Source organism: Euwallacea fornicatus, chromosome 13, assembly GCF_040115645.1.
Source record: "Euwallacea fornicatus isolate EFF26 chromosome 13, ASM4011564v1, whole genome shotgun sequence".
NCBI lineage: Eukaryota > Metazoa > Arthropoda > Insecta > Coleoptera > Curculionidae > Euwallacea > Euwallacea fornicatus.
In genome coordinates this window covers 620,031-647,392 of record NC_089553.1, presented here as the reverse complement: position 1 = coordinate 647,392, position 27,362 = coordinate 620,031, and the positions used below count along the sequence as shown (strand labels likewise).

The window sequence follows — 27,362 nt, the reverse complement described above, 5'->3', positions numbered from 1 at the left end:
TAATAGTTCAGCAAATGAATACGTGCATAATAAAGTTGGTAGCAATTATAAAATCAAATTACTCTCAGCAGTTCTCCTTAATGGTAGTTGCAATCTATCGAAATGCATAGCATAGAAAAGGAAGGTCTGTACGAAGCTTTAAATCAAGGTGGACCTAGATAAAATTAGATCTGTACGAAACTTTAAATCAGACAAAGTCTAGATAAAAGGTCTGTAGGAGGAAGCCTTAAATCAGGGTGGGCTTGTCAGAACCTGATTGATTTACCCCACTGAATTTCCAATTCTCGATTGGTTATTCTTTTTTATTTTCTAAAATATAGTTTTATATATAGATTATCTTCCTTTGAGTAAGTATTAATATACTGCTTTAATATACAGGGCCACAGAAAAGTATGCGTACCCCCGTCGACAACGGCTTTTTTTACATAAGGAATTGGATAATAAAGAAAATCCTTTTGGAAAAATTATATATGTCTAAACATATAGTAAATTTGTTTTTAACTAAGCAACAAAAAAATCCCTAATTTAACAAAATTAAGAAAATTGATAATTGCAACTCACAAAAGTATGCGTACGAGAGAACTCATGAATGAATAACAAATAAAAAAACCATTCTTAATATTTTGTTGGTCCTCCTTTGCCCTCAACAACTGCCTTTAGCCTATTCTTCATAGAAAAAACCAAATTTCTAGTAACCACTATTGAAATATCATTCCACTCTTGCGATAGAGCATCTCTTAAATCTTGTTTGTTGTGAATTCTCCTCTTTCTTATGCATCGCTCCAGTTCATCCCATAAATGTTCGATGGGGCTCAAGTCCGGAGATTGGGGTGGTGAATGGAGTTGTTTTGAGATATTATAAATTAACCATTCTTTTACAATGGCCGATGTATGCTTCGGATCGTTGTCCTGTTGGAAGCACCATCCGCTTGAAAGGCCCAGTTTTTCCGCAGACTGTTTCAAATTGTTTTTGAGTACGTTCAAGTAAACATTGTCGTATCTACAAACACCAAATTACCCACCCTACCAGCAGACATACACTCCCAAACCATCACGGACCTTCCTCCGTGTTTTACGGTAGGAATAATATTTTTAGGATTTAGCTCTTCATTTACCTTTCTCCAGACTCTTTGTTTTCCATCACTACCAAATAAATTAAATTTGCTCTCATCACTAGATACGACAGAACTCCAAAAATCATTGGTTTTATCAATGTGTAGATGAGCAAAGTGAAGCCGCTTTTGTTTATTAGTATCTGTTATAAAGGGTTTCTTCCTGGGAACTCTACTATGAAAACCCTTGTTGCGAAGAACTGCCCTTACTGTTTCTGAATGAACATGTGTTTTATGATCGTCTTCCAATATATTTCGAATTTCCACTGCCGTTGTTCTGGGGTTTTTTGTAACTAAACGGTCAATGGAGAGCTTAAGACGGGTAGTTATTTTTGGCGGAGGGTCACTTCGAGGTCTACTATGAAGTGAATTGGTGGTTGAAAAATTTTCTAAAACTCTTTGAATACTAGATTTAGCCATAATTAATGAATAACGTTAATGAATTTCCTTCATTCCTCAATCTAATAATTTGTTCACGCAATTCAATGCTAATCTCTTTACTTTTTGGCGCCATATCGATCAATTATTTTGTCTAACTAGTGAGAAACCTGTGCACAAGCTGGTCAGATAACAACTATTGCAGAAACCAGACGTTAACTTGCAGCAACATGTCAGATCTTAGAGGAATATCGCAAAATCTATTGCCCGTACGCATACCTTTTTGTCCTGCAATTATGAGTTTTTTAAATTTTGTTAAAAGAGGATTTTTTAAATGTTTTGTTAATAATAAAATTTAATATATTTTTGGGCATAAATAATTTTTCGAAAAGATGTTTTTCTTTCTCTGATCCGTTCTGTTCAAACAGCCATTTTTGATGGTGGTACGCATACTTTTCTGTGGCACTGTATATAAAATCATTATTTAGAAATGAAAAATCAATAAGTACCACCGGTACTGTCGGGCGCGTTGAACAAGTCAACTCCGTCCAGTGTCACGAACCCCATTTGATCTTGTCACCTGTTCCAGGCTACTAGTTGTATTTTATGTTTAACAAGTAAAATACATACAGCGTCTCAATTACTAAACTTTGGACCATCTATAACTTTGAAGACTGAAAACTTTTGAAGACAAAAAATTTTTTTGGACCATTCAAAAACCGTTTAAAAAGAATAGAGGGGGAATTAGTTTAATAGTGGTTGCCAGTTTCTACGTGTGCCCCTAAGGGGCGTAGCTGTCCCTACTTTGAAATTATAATTCCAAAGCCTATCATGTGATACCTTCTTTTAAAGGCTATAAACTGTGTATAAAAAAACTAGTTTCGAAATAAAAAATTCAATTTTTGAAGAGTTACAGCCTTGTTAACATATTAAACATCGTATGAGAATTTCTGCAAAAACTGTTCGAAATATTAAAATTTTTTCTAAACAAAAAAATAATCGAAACCCAATTTCTTTTCTCATCTTTTCAAATGTTTCTGGGGTAATAGATTGATATATTTCAGGAATTCGATGCTTTAGATCTTGAAAATTGACTGGCTTAATTTTATAAACGGCTGATTTGATGTTGCCCATAAAAAAATAATCGAGGGGTGTTAAATCCGGTGATCCCAATGGACAGTCTATTACTTCCCTGCGACTAATCTGTGTTCCTGGATAATGTTGATTTAGCCACGGTCGTGTTTGTAGAGCATAATGCGGCAAAGCACAATCCAGTCGATAGTGTCGTGAAGATTTTCGCTATCTATTTGATTTTTTAAGGCTTGAATAATTTAAAGCGTCGATTGGATTTTCAAGCAATCCGACAAACATATCATTTGTCAGTTTTCGTTACAAGAAAAAGGACAAACAATTTTGTTCCCTAGGATGCGAGCCCCAACATGAACTTTTTGCAGGATGTTGAGACTGATCCTCTCGTACAATACGAGGATTTTCATTATCCCAGAAACAACCATTTTGTCTGCTAACGTTTCTGGTTAAATAAAATGAGCATTAGTCAGTAAAACAAATGTTTTTTAGGATGTTCGGATGTGTTTAAATTTCCTCAATAATTTCTTCACGAAACTAAATTTATCTATGGGGATCATTATATCCTAGTTTTTGAAGACTATGCATTTTGCAAGGAAAAATTTGTTTGAATTTCAAACTTTCCTAAACCGATTCACGAGAGACCCCTGTTAGTTATGAATCCTTATAAAGCTACGTTGTTGGACACACTGTGACTTAATCCAATATTCCAAGTTGAACTGCTTCATTCAAAATTCTGAGTTGCCTTGCCTTAATTTTGTACTGATCCAGTGATTTGGAATTTCTGCACAAGAAGTCGCACGAAACGTCGTTGACACTTTTGTCTGAGTATTTTGGATTAAACACAATAATCGCCCTTAAGGCAGAACAGTTTTTGCTGGTGGAATAATCACTAATTTCTACTCATTGACCAATTTTGTATACCATTTTTATAATTTTTTTCAACACAAGACTCGTATTAGACAATATTCCTTAATGTCAATACTCAAACTAGCAATAAATAAGTTAAACTGCATTAAAACATTGTTTGACAATAGAAGATAAGTGGTAAAACACGAAAAACTTGTTTCGATAAAACATTTCAAATAGTTTTTGTGAATATTTTAATATGACATTTTTCTATTAAAAGTTCTGTAAATTCTCAAAAAAAAAAATTTCCGAAACTATTTTTCTATACTCAGAATACAAATACCTTCAAAATGAGGTACCGCACGATAGGTGTTGCTATTTAAAATTTTAGAGTTGAGGTAGCTAGCATTCTTGGGAGTACACGTAGTAACTTTCAACCATTATTAAACTGGTTCCCCCTTCATTCTGCCGAAACGGGTGTTGAGTGGTATAAAAAAAATTCACTCTTCAAAGTTAGAAGCAATCCAAAATTTTGATATTGACATCCTGTATGTTCATAATCAAATTACTAAGGAAACTCAAATTCCTTAATCAACATTCAGCAATTCATCAATGAAATGCCAACTTCCTGACGATTTGATAAGATAAGATGTATTAAATTGCAATCAAAATAATGACTAAATCACCATTATAATTATTGTCATGTAGACCGAAATATTTCGTATTAAGGTTGAGGACATGCGGATTATTAAACAACTAATGGAGAATTTGAGCAACATGAAAGGAAGTAGGGGGTGCAGTACGGTTTTACCGAATCCATAAACAATATGCAGAGTTCCCTTAAAGCCCGTTTCCGATATACCAAGAGCTTGGACAATGCAAAAACCGGTGACATCCATACTAGAAAGGAAAAGAGTTGATGATGATTTAGATAACGAAACGTCATGTCGGTATTTAAGCCAGAGAAAAGGTAAAAGGGAAAATCTATTATCAACTTCTTCCGAGAATTTCCTAATGCAATTAAAGCAGTTTTAGTTCTTGAAGGATCAAAATACTTCTTGCATAAAGGTAGCACTTTGCGTCCATTTAACCAACTCCGTATACCTAATGCCAGGAAACGAAAGTAAATTTTGCCAGCGTAATTACTACGCTCTATCGAAACAAGGTGTTCTCTCAATTATCATGTTGACGAAACGATAATGAACTGTAAATTGATTAACCGTTGTCATTGTTTAACTAATAGTTTCACTTTATACACATAGCAAATTTCTATAGTTTCCCATTCGAACCCTAATCGCACATAACGGTAATGTCAATTTGAATAGTCAAAGATTCCAAAATAAGCAACCGAAGCTGAACAAATTAACAATCAACAAGTGCATAAATTTTATCTGTAAATTTATACTGTATGTACCTTGACAAAGGTACATTTATAATAATTAGGTAGTAATTTCTTTTATCATCCTAAAATTTGGAGAGGATGTCTAAAATGAATACAAATAAATGCTATAAGGAGTAGAGCCTCTATTTGAAATATATTCAATACCTTCGAGATGGTTCGCACTCAGAAACAAAAGATGTTATCAGGAAACGTGTTTCTTGGGGAATACTTTTATTTCCCCATATAAGCCCTAGTGATAGGAATATATTTCAAAGCAGATTACAGTAAATGCCGGACATCGAATATTCGTGTTCTGGCAATATGGCAATCAATAAGTCGTCGTTGCATATTTTGAAAAATCTATCATCAAATAAAGCGTAAAATATCACAACCTTAATTTATTTATATCATGTAAGGTGCTCCTTCAGGTGCTTTAAAAAGGCTTTTAAAATTTCTTCAAAAATGTTTTTATTTATTAAGTAATTAATCTGCGAGGCACTTCAAACACCTAATATGCTAAAATATGTTAAAATTCTCATAAAAAATAAAGTGCAACAAGGAGACAGAGATCAGCGAGAGGGATAAAAAAGGCAAATATTCACCCATAATATCCCGAGTTCTGAGCTGCGGAGAGGGAGCGAGGGTGAAATCTCGAAGTGTGCGAAATTGAGGCATGTTTAAGGACGAACGATGCTAAAATTAAAACAGATCAAAGTACACTACCGCTCAAAAGTATTTAGGCGTAATTATTTTTTTGTATTGTTTAAATAAAAAGATGGTCTAAATATCCTCTTCAAATACATTTAATTACTTCTCCCCAGCACCATATTTTTGCACAGAAATAAAGCAGTTAACCTCAGCCTGAAATCTGCTAAGTTAATTAAGGCGCGCCATTTTGCATATCTTTCGAGAAGGAATTACGAATGGTCGTCGGTTCGAGTCTTGGAGGACATTGTAAAAACTTACGTCATCCCATTTGTAGCATAGGAAGGTCCAAATTTTGTTCTTCAACAAGATAATGCGAGATCCCACATCGCCCGATTAGTAGTACGATACATCCAGGAGCACAATATCGAAGTTTTGGAGCGGCCAGCCAATCCCCCAAACCTGAACCCCACAGAACATCTTTGGAATGTTGTTCAAAGAAGAAGGAGACCGTCCAGCTGCCGAAAATTTAGATGTCCTGGCAAAAATCCTCTAGGAGAATGGAAAAACATTCCACGGGAAATTATTTAAAAAACTAATCAACTTTATGCCCAGATGATGGCAAGAAGGGCCATTAGCCAGAGGAAGACACATCAATTATTAATTTATTTATTTATTGCATTTGTTAAGTTTATTACCGCATTAGAAATGGTAAAAATTAAATACTTGCAGTAATTCATTAATATCTATAATTTTCTGCTCAATTTTAAAAAACTAAATGTTATGTTTAAGCCTGGTGATTCCCGGAGTAACCCAAAATTTGCTAAATAAAAATTGTTTTAATAAATTTTGTGAGCATCTACAGAAGTGGTCCTCAATTCGTTTTGACAAGTTTATTTTATAATTTTGAAACTTTTAACAATATTCATATTTTGACTTCTATGGGCCATATAATGCATGGACGTACGTAAATGCTAGTTTTAAGATTTATACAGGGTGTTTCCTAACTACGTGTAAAAAATTTAAAGGCGTAATCCTCGACTGATTTTGAGTCAAAAATGTCTAATAAACATATGTCCGCAAATGCCTTGTTTCCAAGATACAGGGTGTTGACTGAAAGACGTTGAAAAAGGTTTTAAAGGTTTCTAAAGGTTTGGTGGTATTTACTAACTTGTTTATTGTTAGTTTTTTTGCTACTTCCACTACTGTAAACAAGATAGACAGTGTTATTTTGGTGTTTTACTCTCTAAAGTGAAAGAATTTAGTTTTGCGTTCCAAAAATCAGATTATACCTCAGTTTTGAAAATTTTTCAAATACCTAATTACACTAATCAAGAAATGGTCAATATGGTTTTTGTTTACGGCCTTGCTGATGGTAAGTGTTTGACAGCGAGGCGCATTTACATGGAAAGGTTTGCAAACCACCAAACCTTTAAAAATCTCTTTCAACGTCTTTGTGATACAGGATCTCTTATGAAGACTCCAGGAGGAGGAAAACCAATAACACGTCGAACACCAGAAGTGGAGGAAGAAATCTTAAGACGTATAGAAGAAAACCTCGAAACCCCCGGAATTGTCTTTTTTAAAATTCAAACACCCAAATTGAATCATTTTGGAAATAAAATCTCTTTTTCTTGTCACATTTCAACACCCTGTATCTTGGAAACAAGGCATTTGCGGACATATGTTTATTAGACATTTTTGACTCAAAATCAGTCGAGGATTACGGCTTTAAATTTTTTATACGCAGTTAGGAAACACCCTGTATATGTCTTGTTGAAATCAGTTTAATGCATGTCTAGAAAATAGGCATTTTTATTCTGTTTTCGTTAGTCCGAATCAGACCTGGCAATCTGGCGTTAAAAAGGTCGTATTTATTTTTTTGTTTATTACAAAAAAGGCCGAATTTTGAAAACGACTTCCTTTCGATCCCCAATATAATGCTGCCAAGAAACATTCGAGCAAACCATTATTGAGCTCGTACTAAATGTTTCAGGAATGAATGGCGGACTAAATAGCCTCAGATCTGACGTCTTAACGTCTTAAAAATTTCTTTCCTCTAAAATAAACCAATTATCAGTCAAATATTAAAAGAAAAGAAAATGTAAATATTTGTCTAAAATTTTACTATTTTCGATATTCCGAGTTCCTAAATTGTTAAAATGATTCGGTGATAAATTTGATGTGTTTATTTCGTACGAAAGTGGTCCGTGATTTGTTTGACGTTCGGGGAGTAGTTTATCACATCTCGCATTAAAATACTACTTTCACAAAATACGAAAAACCATGTTTTAGATACATATTACGTAAATATAGTGAAATGAAATCGGATTTTCTTACATGGCAACGTGCATTTTTGTTTAAGTCCGACGTCAGCAGCAACAAAACTCGTGGTAAGCACTGAGCGGTACCATAACAAAGGATGTCAGATGATACTTTTATACGACACACTTTTCAGTTCCTGGTTTTGGAGTGTACATAGGGATATATAATTTTAGCACAGAAGTTATGCAATACAAAATAAAAACGTATTTTTTGGGATCAGAGGAATAGATTATTTAATTAACAAAACTTGCTGGGAATCAATCAGAACCCAAATCAAACACGAGGTTTTAAGGGAAAAGATTAAAAAAATCATACTGACAGTTTTAATCAACAGGAAAACGGTATTACTAAATTTTATTGCATCGAATATACAGGATGTCCCAGGGAAAAGTATCCACTGAGAATATCATTTTTGTTGTGTAAAAAAAGTTTTATAAAAAAAAGGGCTGAAACACATCCATTTTGATAGGAAATAGATCATCATGTTTAGGCCAGGGGCTTCCTGAGTTCCTGCCTAACAGTAGTGACTGCCTCACTAGGCACCCACTGAGGAATCCAAATACGGTGGCGGGGTTTCGTAATTGAATCGAAGGACCAAACGGGCTTCCGTCATAAAATAAAGGGGTTCCGAAGGTTCGAGAGGATATAGAAGCTCTGTTACACGAATCACACTAAATTTAATCACAGACTAGTTGAATTACAGGGTGATTAAACTATTAACAATAACGCCCGTGTATAGATTTTTACTGTGACGAGAGCGTGAGAAGTTCGTAAAGTTTTGTGGTCTAACTTATGAAATTGAGAGAGGAGAGAAGTTGCTGTTAACGCGACGAGGTGAGAAACGATTCTGTTCTTTGCTCCAAGAGGAGTGGTGCTCCTTCTCGAAAAATGCAGGTCCTCGAGTCTGGTTCCTTCCCATAATTTCGTGGGAAAATCACCACCTTGATGCTTTCACACCATTGCCTTATTGCTAACACCCTCTGGTTCTTGTCCACTTGCGAGTTTGTTGCGACATTCCATTCTAATTTACTGCGGCCCTTAATCGATTGTACGATTTGCACTTCATAAATCAGGGTGGAAGTAAACCAGATGAAAGGTGATTAGCGCGGTACCCATGGTTTGGCACCTAATGGTATGTCGAGTTTTGGGTTCTGTTTTCTCTCTTTACCAAATTTATTGTCCAGATGTTAGGGCATTGCGTGAGAGCGATCTTTATGTTGGAGTTCCTCCAACACATCATGTGGCAAAAAAGTTGTTTTCGAAATGTTATTCCCCTACCTCTGGAAACTACTCCTTTAAGTTTTCAAATTGAAATAGGGACTTTGTTATACCTCGTTTGAAAAGTAATTTTAGTCTCTACGTGGTGAAGCTCTTATTTTTCATTTTTGTACGTCGGTTTTGTAGAAATGAAACAAAACCCAAATAACTTGATTCAAATCATGAAAATGAGTGTAATAAATACTGAAAATATTCAGTTTGCGTCAATAACAATAACATTTCTAACGTTCCATTTAAAATTGATAAATTTGAATTTTGTTGGAGGAACAATTTATTGATATTTCATTCTTTACTTAGTGGTTTTAGTACTTCATGGCAAGACATCACTTTACGGTTCTTTCAATTTTTAACTTGATTAAAATGGTTTACTCGTTACAAGAGAGAATCGAGATTGTGAGTCTCTTCTGTAAAAATATTAATTCTACAAGAAAAGTAGCTCGTGTCTTCAATTTATATCATCTTGACAAAATGATATGCCACCCTTATGTATCTACGTTGCTAATGAAATTCAATGAGACTGGTTCCGCCCAAAAATAAAATATCATTATGTTACCCAATGAAAGGTGATGAAGTACAAATTGTGATGCTGGAACGTGTTCAAATGAACAATAGAAAAAACTCGGGATTTCAAAAAGTTCTGTTCATAAAATTTTAAAATAAACATAATTCCATCCTTATGTCATTAAACTAATACAAGAATTAAATGAGGATGATTTTGGCCCCCAATTAGACTTCTACAAATCCTTTAGGAACATATTATATTTAAATAGACATTTGTTGTGTAATATATTTTCTTATGGATCTTCGTATTATTTAAATGATGAAGGTACAGATATACTGTCCCACAAACTCTGGATGAAGATTTTCCTGGAAAATGGATTGGCAGAAAAGGTGTCGTCGAATGGCCCGTGTGATTCCCTGATCTAACTCCCCTAGATTTTTTTCTATTGGGGACATTTGAAGACCACATGACACATATTCTATGTCACACAATCTGATTCTCTGTAGGAGTTACACACGTATTCGAATCGTTTAAGAGTGCAGGTCAATAACATCAGAAATGTTAGATAATGTGTGACGACATTTTTGAGGGTCAGCTGTACATGTGTACGGAAGTTAATTTAACTTTTAACAATTTTTACTATAAAATAAATAAAATATCGGTACAAATGGTTAAAATCAAGTTATTTGGTTTTTCTTCAACTTTTATAAGATCAACGAAAAAACATTTAAAAAAGTTTGATCCTGTAGAAAATAAAATAATCTTTCAAACGAAGTATAACAGCCCCTTTTCCAATTTTAAAATTTAAAAGGGGTGGTTCCCAGGAATATTTTAAAAACGACTTTTTCATCAAATGATGTCCCTTTCTCTATATAAGTTGACGTGCTTTATCGTTTTTTTTTTTAAGGAAGATCAGAAAAGCTGTTGAGGGCGAATACTTTTCCCCGACACCTTGTGAATAAAAGACGTTAGAGCAAGTCTTCCTAGACTAAATATAAAGAAATCTGCGATTCAACGAATAGTGTACTATAAAAATGGTAAATTTGAGACCGAAAATGTTTTCATGAATACCTCACTTTATTACACTAAATTTAACAACAAAGTTATATAGAGATTTTGACTTATTTCCAACTTTTGTTAAATGAACTTTTTCAGGTAGAAAAATATTTATTCTACAAACATGGCTTTTTTCCTTGTGATTTAGCCACCGCAGTTCAAAGCAAAACCATATAGGTGCTTATGCTGCAAACATAAATTATATATCTATAATAGACAACGGTTACGATTGCTTTACCCTACTGCTAGCAATTTGATTATACGTTACATTATCTTACTCCTACGGCCAGTTTCTCTCTGTTTTCTTAGTCACAAGAGATGTAAACACTTTAGATTAGATTTAAAAAGAAATAGCATCTCGAAATTTATATTATTTAACGCAATGCTTTCAAACCTACGTTTTGATAATTACTACAGCTTTAAATTTATAATTACTCTCAGTTTATATTACAATTGTTCGACCTCAATGTCTGCTTATTTCACTTATTAATGGACAAAGAATGCTGCGATTTTCACACAATGTTACTAATCTGTCATAAAGAAAATAAAGATAAAAACAAATATCTTATGACTTTCTAAATATTAACGAGTCATAATAAGTAATTATAATTACAATAATTTTTATCTAAATTCAGAGTTTTGGGCTACATTCTGTTAAAATCATATTTAACTTATTGCTCTATGTCTGACTTATCACATTATACTGAATTCCCCATATTAAACTATGCACTTTAAAAAGCAAATAAAAGCTTTCTTATCAAAGTAATAAAACTTTTTATCACACTAATATATAGACGAATCTATGGGATTTATTGTCAATTAAGATAATAATTGAATTGTTAAAAATCATGTCTTTTAAATGCTCTCCGTCAACTTCAATGCAATTTTGAATTCTAATTTTAAGATTTTGCATTAACCAGCAAAAGAAATCTCCATCTCGATCATGATCGATGAAAGGAAAATTCATCAATTTGGTTAAAATGAAATTATTGATCAAAATGAGTAGTCCTACAACAATTATTTTTAATATTTTTTTCACTGCTTATTCGTTGTTGACTTATTCGTCATTGACGTGAGAATTCTATCGAATTGTTTACCAAGAAACACCACAGTCCAAAAGTATTAGTTTGATGTGGTATAGCAACAATTCTGGAGCTAAAATAGTAAACTCTAAATGAAACTCCAAAAATAGATTGAGGTTTACTTTACTGGGTGATGCAAAATTTTAAACTTAAGGTTCTAAATTGCATTGAAATTGATAAAGGTCATATAGAAGACGATTTTTAAAAACTGAATAGTTGTCTAAATTAATAATAAAGCCCATGGAACTAGCTATACAAGGTGTTTGGTAGGTAGTGCAGGATACTAAATAGGGTATTAGAGGAGATAATTCTGAATTGATTTAACTAAACATACCTATGTACCAAGTGTTACAGTGTTCCTGATAATTAAGTGTTTAATATTTTTTAATTTGACCCTGCTGTTCTACAATGATTGAAACGTAGAACAACAATCCTTTTTATCATAAAAATGCACTAAACTGTTTTATTATGTATAAATGAATTACTTTAATTATTTAAGTCAGAAAATCTAAAATAGAATTATTATTTACCTAGAACTCCTTAAACATGTTTTTTCTACTTTAGAGTGTAGCAAAAATTGAAGTTCAAACGTGGAGTTTATGTGAACCTTTAGGTGTATGTTTATTCAAATATGTTCAAAACTTCCTTAGCTGATGGTCTTTCGGATCTTATGGAAAATTTTTTAAGTAATATTTTAGAAAATAGGGAAATTTATCTTAATAGTTTTAAGTATCCACCAAGCGCATTTGTTAAAACTTAAGCCAGCCATTCATTGTCTTAAGTTAGATTTCCAGATATTTTCAAAAATTCTGAAAAGATAGAAAAAATAAACAAATATGGCTCTCCTAGAGTATATATTCTTTTAACATTTTATCTGCTTTTGAATTGGTAATTCACCATTTACTCTAATATGAATAATTAGTAATAAATTTCAAGGCAAGCTCCAAAGTGCTCGAAATCACGCAAATTTTATCCCATTTAGCCAACACTGTAACTATTGCCGTTTAGAGAACCTTAATAACCGGTAATTCGATTTTCCGTTTTATTTCAGTTTTCATTTTCCACCCTTTATAAATACGTAATGTAGTTATACATATCATGTCAAATGAAAAATGCATTTTCGACGTTGTATGTTTCGGATAAATTATTTTTCCTTTTATTCAGACATTCATCACACTCTTTCTTTGACTAAACCAAAAAAAAATAATTTGTTCGTGGTTTCGTCCAAATTATTTGAAAAAATATACCTGATTTTGAAAAAATGAGCGATATTTCAAATACACCAGGCATTCGCTATTCTATATCACATGACGTTTAATTTAAGGCTGAATAGAAATTTTAGGGGGTGCGCTCAAAAAACTCCTTATAAACAAAGATTTGAAATAAATTTCATTTGTTCCATGCATATCAAATTCAACTGTGTTTTAAAAAAATATATTTTAACCAACGTAGTACATATAAATATTAATAAATCGGCATTTCTCATTCGGTAAGTGAACCTGTTATAAGTGATTTGAACCCACACCTTGAAATCCTTTGAAGAAGACGGTAGAGACATTCAACACTTTGTGTACCTACTTTCAATTTATCCAAATCTGAAGTTACACGTTTTTTTCTTTACTTCTCATAAATTTATCTTTTAAGAGTAGAACTCGGCTGTAACGAAGACTCGATTATAACGAACGAACAAAAAAATCCACTCCGAGTTCCTATAAAGTTAAAAGTATTTTTATTCGGTTATGACAAACTCGGATATAAAGAACATTATTTATTATACATTACATTTTATTACACAGAGTGTCCCGTATTAGTGGTCCAATCGACTAACTGAAGATTTCTTATGCGAAAATAATTAGACGTCCTTGTGGTACTTTTTTTGGCCTTTATAATCATTATAAAAAACGTTAAAAACAATGAAAAAAAAAAACAAAAAACTTTTGTTAATAACTTTGGTGTTTCTTACCCTATTTTAATGAAGCTTTGCAGTAACATATAGTTCGATTAGACGCACATCTATGATTTGAATTTAAAAATATTTTTAAAACAATTTAAAAATGGAGTAAAACGGAGGGTAGTATACACGTTTTCCTCCGATCTGTTTTTTTTTGCTTATGCCAATGATACATTTGTTTAGCTATTCAAATTAGCTGTTTCTTTATCTGGATTTTTTCGTTCATGTAAAAAAAAATTGTTTGCCACTATCGTTGGAAGATATTTCAGCTTATCACCCTCCAATACGTGATTTCCTTTTTTTATTTACGTCGTGAACGTACCACGAAGAAGAAATTTTACAAATTGTCCTTAAAAATCCAGATATTGGCGCGAGAACGATTGCTTTTCAAATGGTCAATCGAGACGTAGGTAAGTGCAACGTACACGTACACCAAGTACTAAAACGGCAATCGTGTGTTCTGGAACTACGTTCGCAACATATAGGAAAAATGGAGACTATATATTTGTGGAGACAAGAAGTCGACATATCTTCTAAAGTTAGCTATAAATCTAAATTTTTACAACAATGAAGAAATCTAAATAAAATAATTTTAATAATTAAACAAATGCACAATTGGCGAGTCCAAAAAAAAAAATTTTTAAGAAAGAAAAAATTGGGAAGAAACGGGTACACGACCCCCCATTTTCCCATTGTTTCTCCAAGTGTCTTTAACTCAAGTCGTACGAAATGTGCGCCTAATCAAATTATACGTCACTGCAGCATTTCATTAAAATATGCTAAAAACACTGAAGTTATTGCAAAATATTTTTTTTCCTAACTTCCATACCTAGTGTAATGAGTCTAAAGCGCCGAAGGAAAAGGTGCCATAAGGAGAGTGTAATCATTTTCGCCTAAGCAATCTCCGGTTAACCGATTGGCCCACTAATACGAGACACCCTGTATACACGGTTATTTACCCGACCCGTTTCTTAAAAGTTTGCAAGCATCTAAAAGTGCTACGAATTTGAAAATTTCAAGTTAACTTCGACGTGTACTATTTGTATAAAATATTTTCAATTTCCTGTCATTTCCGGTTTAACCAGAAATACCTGCCAACTTACATATTTCAAATGGGACTTCAAATATATTATTTTATTTTTAGATTCTACATAATATTTTTGACATATTTTCGGTATAATGCCCCATAATTAGCCCTTATCGTTTTTGAGATATTCGACATCGAATTAAAAACGTGCCTCCCTAATGAGCAATTTTAAAATTGTAAATTTCCACAGTTATATACCACATAATCTTCACATTTCGTAGAATGTCAATACATAATGTAAAGTTTACACTCTTGCTATTTATATGTCTTAGTATTATACAGAGTGTCTAAAATATAATTAACAATATTCGTATTTTTGAAGTTGCAAAAGACAATTTTTATAACTTTAAGCAGTGTCACGTAGAGAATATAATTCTCTATCAAACTGTATCAGGGCTACCCATACCTACTCCAAACCATTTTCGAAATAACTATGTTTTATTATGTGAAACTAGTAGTAATGTAGTACTACACTTTCATTCTCATAATTCTTTAAATTTTCATATGTGATAGGATAACGCATTATTTCTTTCTCTCAAATCAACTACATGAAGAGTAAATACTTTCCAGAATGAATACACACTACTAGTTTCACATAAAATTTAAATATTTCGGAAATAATTTCGATTAAATATAGGTAACACTGATATAGTTCGATAAACAATTACATTTTCTACGTGATACGGTTTAAAGATATATGGTGTCCCATTTAAAAAAAAATAGACTTTGGCGACTTCAAAAATATAAAATGTTAGAAGCTGAATTTTGGACACCCTGTGCGACGCTAAGCTATATAAATAGCAAAAGTGTAAATTTGAAACTCTGTATTGACGTTTTACAAACAGGAAGATTATGTTTGTAATAAATACGGAGATATGTAATTTTAAAATCGGTCATTACGGAGGCACGTGCTTAATTCAGGGTTAAATATCTCAAAAATGATAAAGGCTAGGTATAGAATATTATGCAGAAAATGTGTCCGAAATATTACCCATAATTTAAAAATAATAGGCTGTGGGTCAAATAATAAAAAATGATTTAACAGCTATCTCCAGTTAAAGAGGAAGTGACAGGAAGTTGTAAATATTTAAAAAAATATATATATACATTGATATCAACTTTATTCCGAATTTTCAAATTCGTATTACTTTTAGATCCTAGTAAATTTTTAAGGAACAAGTTAGGTGAATAACCCTGTATACAGGGTGTGTCGTATTAGTGAGCGAATCGGTTAACAAGAGATTCCTTATGGAAAAATGATTAGACTTTGCTTGTAGCACTCTTTCATTGGGCCTTTTATGCTCATTATACAGTGTTGAAATTAGGAAAAAAAACTTTTGTACATATTTTAATGAAATTTTGCAGTAATGTGTAGTTTGATTAGGCGCACATTTTCTATGCTTTCTGTAGAAAAAATTTGGAGAAACAATGGGAAAAATGGGGTTGGTGTACATGTTTTTCTCCTCACTTTTTTTTAGATCTCTCGCAAATGGTGCATTTGTTTGATTATTGAAAGTAGTTGTTCCTTTATTTGAATTGTAAAATTTATATTTACAGCTTACTTTAGAAGATATTTCAGCTTATTTCCCTCCAATACGTGGCTTCCATTTTTTATTTAGTCGAGAACGTAGTCAAAAAACATACATGATTGCCGTTTTAGTACTTGGTGTACGTTGCACTTACTAATGTCATAATTTTCCTTTTGAAATGTAATCATTCTCGTGCTAATATCCGGATTGTTATGGACAATTTGTAAAATTTCGTCTTCATGATACGTTCTCGACGTAAATAAAAAAGGAAGTCACGTATTGGGGGACAATACGTGACAAATCTTCTAACGTAAGCTGTAAATAAAAATTCTACTAGAATCTAGAAATCTAGATAAAGGATGAGCTAATTTGAATAACTAACTCAATGGATTATTGACGTGGGCAAAAAACAGTTAGGGGAAAATGTGTATACGCTGCCCCATTTTCCCCATTGTTTCTCCTATTTTTTAAAATTCAAATCATAGAGAATGTGCGTCTAGACGAACTATACGTCACTGCAAAATTTCATTAAAATATGTTAAAACACACCAAAATTATTAACAAAATTAAAAAAAAAATTAACTTCAACACCCTGTATAATACGTATAAAGCACCAAAGGAAAACTACCACCAGGAAAGTCCAATTATCTTTGCATAAGGTATCTCCGGTTAGCGGATTAGTCTATTAATACGAGACACTTTGTATGTTACAACACAAACGATATTTATTATTTTCTCGAGCTTTGAGGTCGGTTAAAACGAAACGTCGGAAGATGATTCTGGGGATTTAAGCAAATGGGCCAAAAACGAGCACATTTCTGATTTTGAGGAAATTAACTTAAATGAATGTGACATGATTGATGAACACGTGCAAGTTGCTGAATTTCTTAATGATATTGGCATTATTCAAATAACTCCCAATGATCAATACGAAAATAGTTCGAGTGATGAAGAGGAAGTTGACAGGAATGATGAAGTTTTAACCTTCACAGCTCAAGAGGCCCTTTCTACTTTAATGATCGTAACATATTATGAACAAATGACTTTTCTAGAAAATGAAAACTTTTTGAATGCAACAGATCTTCTGCAATAATCGAAGAGATGTTGATTGGAAGGTTCAGAGTCAAACTGCAGACCTCTTTTCCACCTACACTTCAATATTATTTAGATTTTTGTTGTTTTTTCCCAACTTTTGTTTGTTGTTTTCATTTAATATACAGGGTGTTCTATGAGTAGAGGATGATATTTGAAGGGATGATTCTAGACCCAATTGCCAATTAAAAAAGTCGTATAAACTAAGGTCTGATTTTAAACTGTTTTATAGATATTTGGTTTTTATTATTATCTTGATTTTTAACGACTTCACTTCATATTTATTAAAATTGTGACCATCGCATTCAACATAACAACAAATCAGATAGATCGTCTGAAAGAGCATAAAATTTGCCATCAGATAACTCTTATGCTGTATTCTGATGTTGTCTGAATATTAAATTACAAACTTTCAAAATCGCGAATAATTATTTCTTATTAGTTTATTGTTGATGTAATTTAATAAGTTTGAAGGCAGCAGGTTCGCAAAATACATGAAAATACTGCAAGGAAAAAGTGTATAATTTGGCACTTAATTAAAAGAGAATTTTTGAATCAACAAGACCTTTTCCTCAGTTGCTTATAACGAACTTCCGCATGTAACAAACGACAGGCAAAATCCCTTGAAGGTTCGTTATAGTCGAATTCTACTGTATATACTACTGTATATTGCATTAGAAGCTTTAGTTGCAGATTCTTATTGCTCGCAGTGGCATAGCGAGTTGCGTATTGTGTCGAGGGTCACCACTATTAAATTCACCAGTGACTAGCTAATGAGCTCACCCAATGCAATTCAACTTGAAGAAAGGTTGTAAAGGGTGCCCATTAAACAGACGGCAAAAACTCAAGGGATTATCGTCTAGACTATTCTAAGAATATTTTACTCTTTGATGATTTTTCGATAGCCTCTATGGTCCGAAGATATTGAGCGAGAAAGTCATTTTCAACAGTTCGTGTGGGTTAAAATGTTTTACGTGTAATATTTAGTAATAAAATATTGCTATTGCCGAAAAATTTTCTCACCCTGTATCTTCGAAACAAAGAGGCATTTTAAAATCATCAAAGAACAAAACATTCTTGGAATAGTCCGGGTAATAACCCCTTGAATTGTTGCCGTTTGTTTGATGGACACCTTGTATGTTTCATTTTGTGATTTTGTTATATTATTACTTTATGCAACTTATAAGTATTATATATTCGCAAGTTTTTCAAAAGCAGTTATACAGTCTATTTTTGGCAAGGTAACATTCGAGACAAGAGAGGTCTCAGTTTTATCCAAACAGACACACAAATTCCTAATCGAAAATTGTTTATTCAGTAATAATTCAAAACATCCCAGGGGCATTAACCGTGTTTTAAGCACCTCAAGGGCTACTTTATATGGATGAAGTGGTAAATCCAACGGAAAGGTCTTGTTTGTTTTAATCTTAATCAGTATTTCAATCCAATGGATTCATTGTGAATTTCGTTTCAACGAACTATCCTGAAGTATTAGTTTTAGCCCGAATAAATAATATATTAATAAAAAGGCAGTTGAAATGGAAAACTTGCTAGAAAAGCTCGTCGAAGCATGGAGTTTCTGGATAAACTGCAAAGTTGCACTACATGCAGGACTCGGATCATAATTATTAGAAAAGGCAAACTCGCGAAATTTCTAGTTTAAAACGTTATTTAACCAGTGACTGATTAAATAAATTTGGAGAAACTGAAAATTTGTATTTACTTTTTAAATATGTATATAATTGGAAAACTTCTAAGCGATAGAAATGGAGTTATCGCCGTGAACTTATAATTGCAGTTTGAGACAACGTTATTTTGCTGTTGCAGTCCCTTCGTTGTTGTTGCCATCTGTGTCAACTCAAATCCACTGAAAACTAATCTAAACTTTATATGGCATTATCCAAGTTCAATAATCATTTATATTTCATAGTAGTGATCAATATATAATTGCAAAATACCATCTAATATCAGCGCAAATGCAACGATGCACCCAGATTATCATGGAACATACACATACAACAATGTACATATCTATGTATGAGTGTAATCTAGAGGCACTGGGTAAGACACTGGGTGATGCTGGGTAAGTTTTCATGTTTAGCTTGTTACTGGCAAAGTTTTATAAGAGTTTGCAAAAATGTTTAACTATAAAAATTACAGAATTTTTGCGGCATAGTCAAAAAATGTTATTCAATGAAAGAACATCGCAATTTCAGTGAAGGCAAATAAAATTCAACATTTCAATGAAACACGCTGTATATTTTTTATAATTGTGAGAAATGTTCTATTCAATTTAAATTTACTTACGCTTATAAATCGTATTTATTTAAGAATGTGGGCTTTTGAAAATAACAATTCAGTTATTTTACGGATGAAATGATCGTGACATATACACTATGGGCAAAGAATGAAGCAACAATTCAAAATTATCAATAACTCTGCGAAAATTGATTTATAGACTTAATCGTCCTGTATACAAAATTGATTTCAACTGGCAAATAATATTCGTATATATGAATATTTATTTTCGATTTTTTTTCTGCTAAAAGAAAAATAATTGATAAATTCGTTGCGGCGAAAAGTAGAGAAACAGTTTTGTTATTGAAATTTATTGGAACAATTCTCCGTAATTTTTATACAGAGTTGTGCTAAAAATTCATGGCGGTCATACTTTATATGAAAATATTAAATTAAAAATTAAAGAAAAATTCAATAGTGACAACATACAAATGCAGATCATTCGAAACTGGCTCAATTAAATTGGAATTAAATTTTATGCTATACAGAACGCTATAAATTTGCAAAAATGTCTGGGAATCTTTTAAACTATAAGAGATCAGTTAAATAAACACAAATATGCGCGACGTAATGCTCATATAGTATAATCTTGAAGCTTGGAAAATTTTCCTTCAATAGTACAAGAAATCTTTCTATATTGCAGAAATGCGAACTAGCACATTGTTAATGCCCTTTTTTATAGAGCATTTAAATACGATGCAAAATGTTTCCTTGTATGCACGATGCAAATGTCCCTGAAGAGAATGTTATTTTCCGCATGGGCATACTGACGTGCTTATGTGAAAAGTGAATTTTCCACACGCTAATCAGCTAATGATAATACTGCCAGTTTCCAGATTAAAATATCCAAAGAAGGTGATGTGTCTATTCTTTTCTAAAAATCTATGGGGCTTATTTTTTTAGAATATGTTGGTACATCCTAGTAACCATCATGGTAATAACACAAATGTCGAAGTCTAGAAATGTTTTCATTTCGATTGCAATTGAATGAGTACTAAAATTTCGATTTGCTTACAGCTTTAAATTGCTACAGACGGCATAAATCATACATATAAACAGTATTAAAAGAATCGGAAATCTTACCGTTAGAATCATTTGTGTTGCTGATAAAGCATTTCTTCAATTTCTATGTTTCACATTACATAATTTTTACTGGATGGTTGCAAGATTCACGCTCACAAAGTTCTAGATTTCTTTGACCAGAGACTAACACACTTACGAGGAGTGGATGGGTGTTTAAACTTGGTTCTGTTAAACTCGGTCCTGGGATATGTAGACGTCTATAAAGAGCGAATTTTTGTCACAATAACAACAATCTGATACAAACTATTATCTTACGCGCATTGATACTACACGAGGGTATTAATAGATTACGCTTTCTTTAAAATTACCATTTTTGCGCTTTGAAATGCTACCTATAACCTCATAGCAATTTGTTAAAACGACGAAATTATACCAGTTTTTTAGATACTTGAATTCTTTGAGCCGATTGTGTCAACGTATCTCTGTTACTTTGTAGCCGCTTTTCTATTGGATTCTATAATACCACATCAGTTTAACCTACTAAAAATTAATGTTTTCTTCTTTGAAAAAATTATTTCTTTAATATTGTAATATGTGATTCTTTACAAAACTTGTGGATTTTTTTAACTTATTTTCCATATTAATATCTGCAAGCTTTCCGCGGACCGCGGAGTAAATAGGGGTTAAGTGGGGCAAAATGAAACAAAAAAACAGTTGAAAAGTGTAATGAATAATACAATGAAACCTAACCTAACTTAACCGTAGCCAATCCCAACAAAACCTAATCTAACCCAACCGAACTATTCTTACCCAAATAAAAACAAACATTTAACAAAATTGAAAAACAGTTAAAATACGTATGGTGGGTTTGGCTATGGTTAAGTTAGGTTAGATTAGATTAGGTTTTATTATATTATTTGTTATATTTTCCTACTCTTTTTTGGTTTATTTTACCTCAACCAGTACCCTTATTCGTTTCATGGTCCCGCAAGCTTACAGATATTGATATGAAAATAGGTTAAAAAATCCGCAATGTTTTAAAAGAATCACGTATTACATGACCGAAAAAGTCATTTTTTCAAAGAAGAAACCATTCATTTTTGGTGAGTTAAAGTGTTACGTCACCGATACTATTTAGGTCCGTAACGTGGTGAAAGCATATGGAGCCAATTAGACCATTTTTCGCCAACTAAAGAAAGTCCCTATAGTAATCCTACTCGATGGCATAAGTCTAAGTTTTCCGGATGCATCAAATATCCTACTTGGAAATATTCGCTTGAACGAGATAAGAGTTTCCAATAAAACATTTTAATTCAAAATGAAAAGCTCAGCTCCAATTTTATGAATATAATACGACCGGTAATGTAAAGTCACCATATTACTTTACGACACGGACTTGGCTAAAGCCAAAGAAAAGCTCTAGTAAATCATTCAGGAGAAAACGTAGAGCGAAGAGGTTGTCTTGTACCACGTTTCACCCAAAAAATGTTTTATTGAAAGAGGATGCAGACAATTTCGTCAAGTAATAACCCGAAAAACGTAGCATTTACCTTAAAGGGCCTGTTTCATCAAAACCCTTTTAAGGAAATTGTACACATTCAGTCCAAAATGTTGTGAAAACTTACCATTGTTGTCTTCGGAAACGTTTATTAAATGTGTTCGTGATTCATCCTGCCTGAAACAAAATAATCTATAAGCTAGACAAAAATCCTGCTATAAACATGAGATTGCGTAATTTAACGTCAAATCACAAAACACAGCAAAGTAGGTTCTACGTATTCTAAAATAAACAGTTTCTGGCTTGGGATTTAGAAATTTCCAAGCCAAGTCATAAAGGCGTGCAGTGATTCTGTTCATTTAAATTCACAAAAGAATTCTGCACGACCGAATTGAATAACAAATTGGTTGTTTAGGGTATCGTAAGCCCTTTTGTACGATTCAAGCCTTCGTTCATTTTCGGTATATAATGGAGATAATAGAGATATAATAGTATAATAGAGATAGTTGAGAGTTTGTTTCAGAATATTACAGTTTTACCATTTATTGTTCAAAGTTCTGAGAAGGCCGACTTACCTCCTCTTACAATGTTAGTAGAGAGACAATGAGTAATACAAGGAATCACAACACTTTTATCGCTTTTTAAGTCAACGAACTACCAGCGATATTGCACTATAGAGACACCTGTACCATCGTCGAATAAGGAAATAAGCCAATATGTACCATAGGCAAGCGACTAAATTTTCAACTAAATTAATAATAATATTACTAACTTTTTTCAGACTAATCGAAGTAAAATTTTATCTTATCTAAGACGTTAACACATATATACGTATTATTAGTCAATCTACCAATTATTGCTATAATTATTTATCGAAACACCTTTACTAGAGAGGGAAGATTCCATGAATCGTGGGTGGAAAGTGGTAATAAAATTTTCAATCTAGAATATGCCAAGTTTTATGAAGAATCTAGCTATGGATGGGGATGGATCGCGTGTTCGTTCATTTTGCACTTAACCAGCTGCGATTTATCGAATTTAAGATAGTAAATCTCAGTCAAACGCCGACGTTTCGACCTATATTTCAGTCTTCCTCAAACGTCAGTACAACTTTCTCACTGCTGCATAAGTATAAGATTCGGTTTTCTGGCTATTATAGTCCGGGAGCACAAGAAGTATCCAATTAAATAGCAGAAAATATGTTCAACTTACACCTCAATACCTCTTAGAAGAAAATTGCAGAATTACTTCCCGAAAGTTTAAGTTCTCCTCACTTCGAGCATTCCAGAGCTAGTCAATCATTCATCATCGCCAGTCAAAATAATTATAAACGCCCGACACATGCGTCGAAACGTAAATCATACCCTCGTTATGACGCTTCAATTATTAGTTACTGTCTCCTAAAGTGATTGGTGTCCCCTCAACAAATATAATATAAATAACTAAAGTAAATGACGAAGTGTGAAAATGCATAAATAAATCAGAGTGGGAAAATGAGTAACGGTCCTCCCGAGTATTTAACTACAGCTCAAACAATCAGCACCCCAATGTAGAAATAGAGGGACGCGAACTCCCTACGTCACGTCAGCTGATGCGCAAAATGGAACGATAACTAAGATAGAGTACCAAAATTATAAATAGTAAAAGGTCACATCCTGAAATGCCTCGTTCGTTAACATCTTTCCTCCCTTTCGTCTGAAAAACGTAGAACCACCGCTCTATGCAGCAACCCTGCCCCCTTTGACACTCTAGAAACTGTGGGCCTAATATTTTGAATTTAAATGAATTTCTCCTTCGTTTTCCAATATTCAAGCCATGAATTTTTTCACAAAAAAAAACAAGTAAATTTAAATTGGCACGTTACAGCTGCAATTCTTTCCCCATTTACCGACTTCGTAACTCCGAGATCCCTTCACTGGATTTATCCTGCACAAGAGAGAAAAGTAAACGACATAAAGCTCGCCTAAAGCTAAATCGATACTAATGAGGAAAGGCTGCTAACTGAAAAATTAAAATAACTGAAACTTTCACTTTGCATTCTTGGCTGCAAATTGCAGTTCACCTTCTAAGCAAGAAGTCTAATTTATTTATTGAAGTTTACACTAAAGCTTGGAGTTGCAAAGTCCCAACTTTTGTTCGGGTATTGTATTACAAGAGGGCAATGAAGTAATTACCACAGACTTGTAGTAATTGGAATAAAATGACGGAAAACTACACAGGATTATTCAAAAGCCTAGAAATAAAATAATGTAGCGACCTCGTCGTCATTATAATGGCAGATTCAAAGGAACTATTCTTTTAAATAACGAATTAACGAAAAAGGTATACAGTAACTTTTTCGTTGCTATGCACATGGAGTTTTAGTGAGCGCAAGCGAGAGGCAATTGGGCGATTGATAAGTGCGAGGGAGATAGGTGTCCGCCGTTGACTCGTAAGCGGTACACCTTAATCCGAGGATGGATCATGTCACAAAACGTGCTTGTTTTTCAATTGATGCGTTCTAAAAATACTATTTCTACAGTGGTGTTTGTGGAGGTAACGCTACATTAAAATTGAATTTGTAATCGAAGAACGCATTCAAATTTGCATCAATGCGCGTAAGTGACGTCCTCCAAAATCACGTAGAACTACGTCCATCCTCGGGATTAAAGCGTACTGCTTGCGAGCCGACGACATTAGCCGATCATTGACAATGGAGAGGGTAATGGTAGCTTATCGCCCTCGCACTTACAAATCGCCTAATTACTTCTTTCTTGCACTCATTCAAACTCCAAGTGCATAGAAACTAAAAAAGTATTTTATAAAAGAACCTTTTCTTAACCACATGGTTTGTTGTTTTTGTTTGTTCAAGTCAAAAAACGAAATATTGTTAGTTGTCCAATTACCTCACAATGTCGGTTAACATTATTTATTAATTATTAGTTATTGAAAATAGTGATTCTAAATACAGGGTTTTCTTAATCATTATAAGATAATGTACCTTAAAATAATTAAGTAAGTGTGGTAAAGTGTTATGAGTGACCAGTCGCGATGGGTCACGGTACGAATGTTTGTTGAGAAGTGAAGTCTACTTGAGTCAATTTTCAAAACTTATCGATAAGAAGGCGGGAGGGACCATTTACTGGTACCGAGATCTGGAGTTAATAATTGTAAAAACTCATACGGTAGATGTCTGTTCTTGAGTACAATTTGCAAAAGCCGCCTGAATAGGTCAATAGTGGGTTCCTTTAGAAATTACAGTCAGTCACGAAAGCATTCGAACGAAACAAATAAGAATGTAATATTGCTATTTACTTAACATATGGTAAATTCTACAATATTATCAAGAAGAGGATCTATATAGATAAATAGCTAGTAAAAAAAATAATAAATACCATCCTGTCTAAAAGGTATTTGAAATCTTCTTTATATTGATCCACCAAAGTCTTCTAACACTTCGAAAAGGAAAAAAGATACGAACTGTAAATAATATTTTCACCAAAATGAAAAAACATTTGTTAGTCAACGTTGTAAAATTAATAGCTAAACATCCTTTATCACCATAGATTATTGTTTATAAAAATGATAAAGAAAAAAAGTGAAACAACATTTCGCGAACGAGAGTTAACACTAAAATGGTACAACGAAGATAAAAAATATGCAGAAATTGCTCGTTTGTTAAATAGAAGAAAATCAACTATCTCATAAATAAAACAAAATAAATAACACACAGAAATATCATCAATAAACGTCTATCAGGAAAATAAAAAAAATTGATAAAATGTGAAAGTCTATGATTTTATGAGAAAATGTAAAAAATTCTTTTATTTCTGCATCAAAATTAATAGGATATGTTTTAAGCCAATTTAGAAAGGAAGTAAATCCTGAATTATGCAGACGTTTCCTAAGAAGTAACGATATACGTGGTCGAGTTCCTAGAAAGAAGCATTATATTAGCCATAAAAACCGAAAAAAACATCTCAACTTTGCAAAACAACACATAACTAAAGACAATACATTTTGGGATAAAGTACTTTTCTCTGATGAAAGCAACTACAATGTTTTTGGCAGTGATGCACTCCAAAAAGTGTGAAGGAAAAAGAATACAGAACTGGATTCTAAAAACTTACTTGCAACTGTTAAACGTGGGGGTGCATGGCGGTAAATGGGGTTGAAAACCTGGTCTCCACAGATGGAATTATGGATAAAGTGAAATATTTGCAAATATTATAAAGTAATTTTAAATAAAATTTAAAAAGTTGGGTTTGCCAAGAGATTATTGGTTTCAATAGGAAAATGATCCAAAGCACACAGCCCAGGTAATGAAACCTTGGTTGATTTATCACCAACTCTACCACAAAGCTCAGATATAAATCTCATCGAATATTTGTTAGATGAAGTCGAAAAAAGACTAAAAACCGACCCGATCACCTCTAAGGACAGTTTAGTCCAGTATATTTGGGAGTTCTGGAATTCTATTGGTGCTGAAGTGACACAAAATTTTGTATATTCCATGCCACGACGTCTACAAGCGGTAATCGAGGCAAAAAGGGGCCCAATCAAATATTAAAACTTTGAAAATCTATTTACTTTTATTATGTTCGAATACTTTTATGGATTTCATTTTATCATTTGTGTAGAAACATTATTATTTATATTGGTTGTATCTAAATATTTTTAATTTTATGTTTATTTAATTTAATAAAAATTAATGTACTTTCTTAAAATATAGCATATTTTATTTTTTTATGATATATATGAATAATAAAGGATTTTACTTTCAAACTTAATTCCGTTCGAATACTTTCGTAACTGACTTAACTTAATGGTCAGAGAAAACGTACCTTTACGGATTTTAATAATTTGTGATATTGTAGGAGTCTATATATATATATATATATATAGAATAAAATCTCTGCCGAAAAGCTATTAATAAATCGAAACATAACCAGTGTATAGATAAAACATATAACATGGTCTACAAGGGAGAATATCTCATTTAAATACAGCAGACGCTCGATAATGTAAACTAATTCAAATCAACTGTGGTTCACATTGTAGAAATGTTTACGTTAGCGGACGTGATTTAAATAATAAACGATTTATTAAAGACACATTTAATACATATATACAGGGTGTTTGGTTTACCGGTACACATCCGAAAGAGGGTAGTAGGTAAGATGATTGTGAACGTATTTGACCAGATATACT

At 32.8% G+C, this 27,362-nt stretch overlaps 1 protein-coding gene across 5 annotated transcripts in view; it reads right to left on the bottom strand.

Annotated features, from left to right (window-relative positions):
- The window catches only part of Oct-TyrR (Octopamine-Tyramine receptor), a 201,623-nt gene that overhangs the window by 123,030 nt on the left and 51,231 nt on the right, over positions 1-27,362 (bottom strand). For 4 of the 5 annotated variants that reach the window (XR_010732700.1, XR_010732701.1, XM_066289114.1 and 1 more), the window contains exons 1-2: positions 22,748-22,888; positions 22,300-22,349 (exon numbers count right to left, since the gene is read on the bottom strand). The gene's annotated coding sequence lies outside the window, so the exon portion shown is untranslated. Of the gene's footprint in view, positions 1-22,299; positions 22,350-22,747; positions 22,889-27,362 lie in introns of those variants that run through there. The other variant, XM_066289115.1, reaches the window with a different exon arrangement.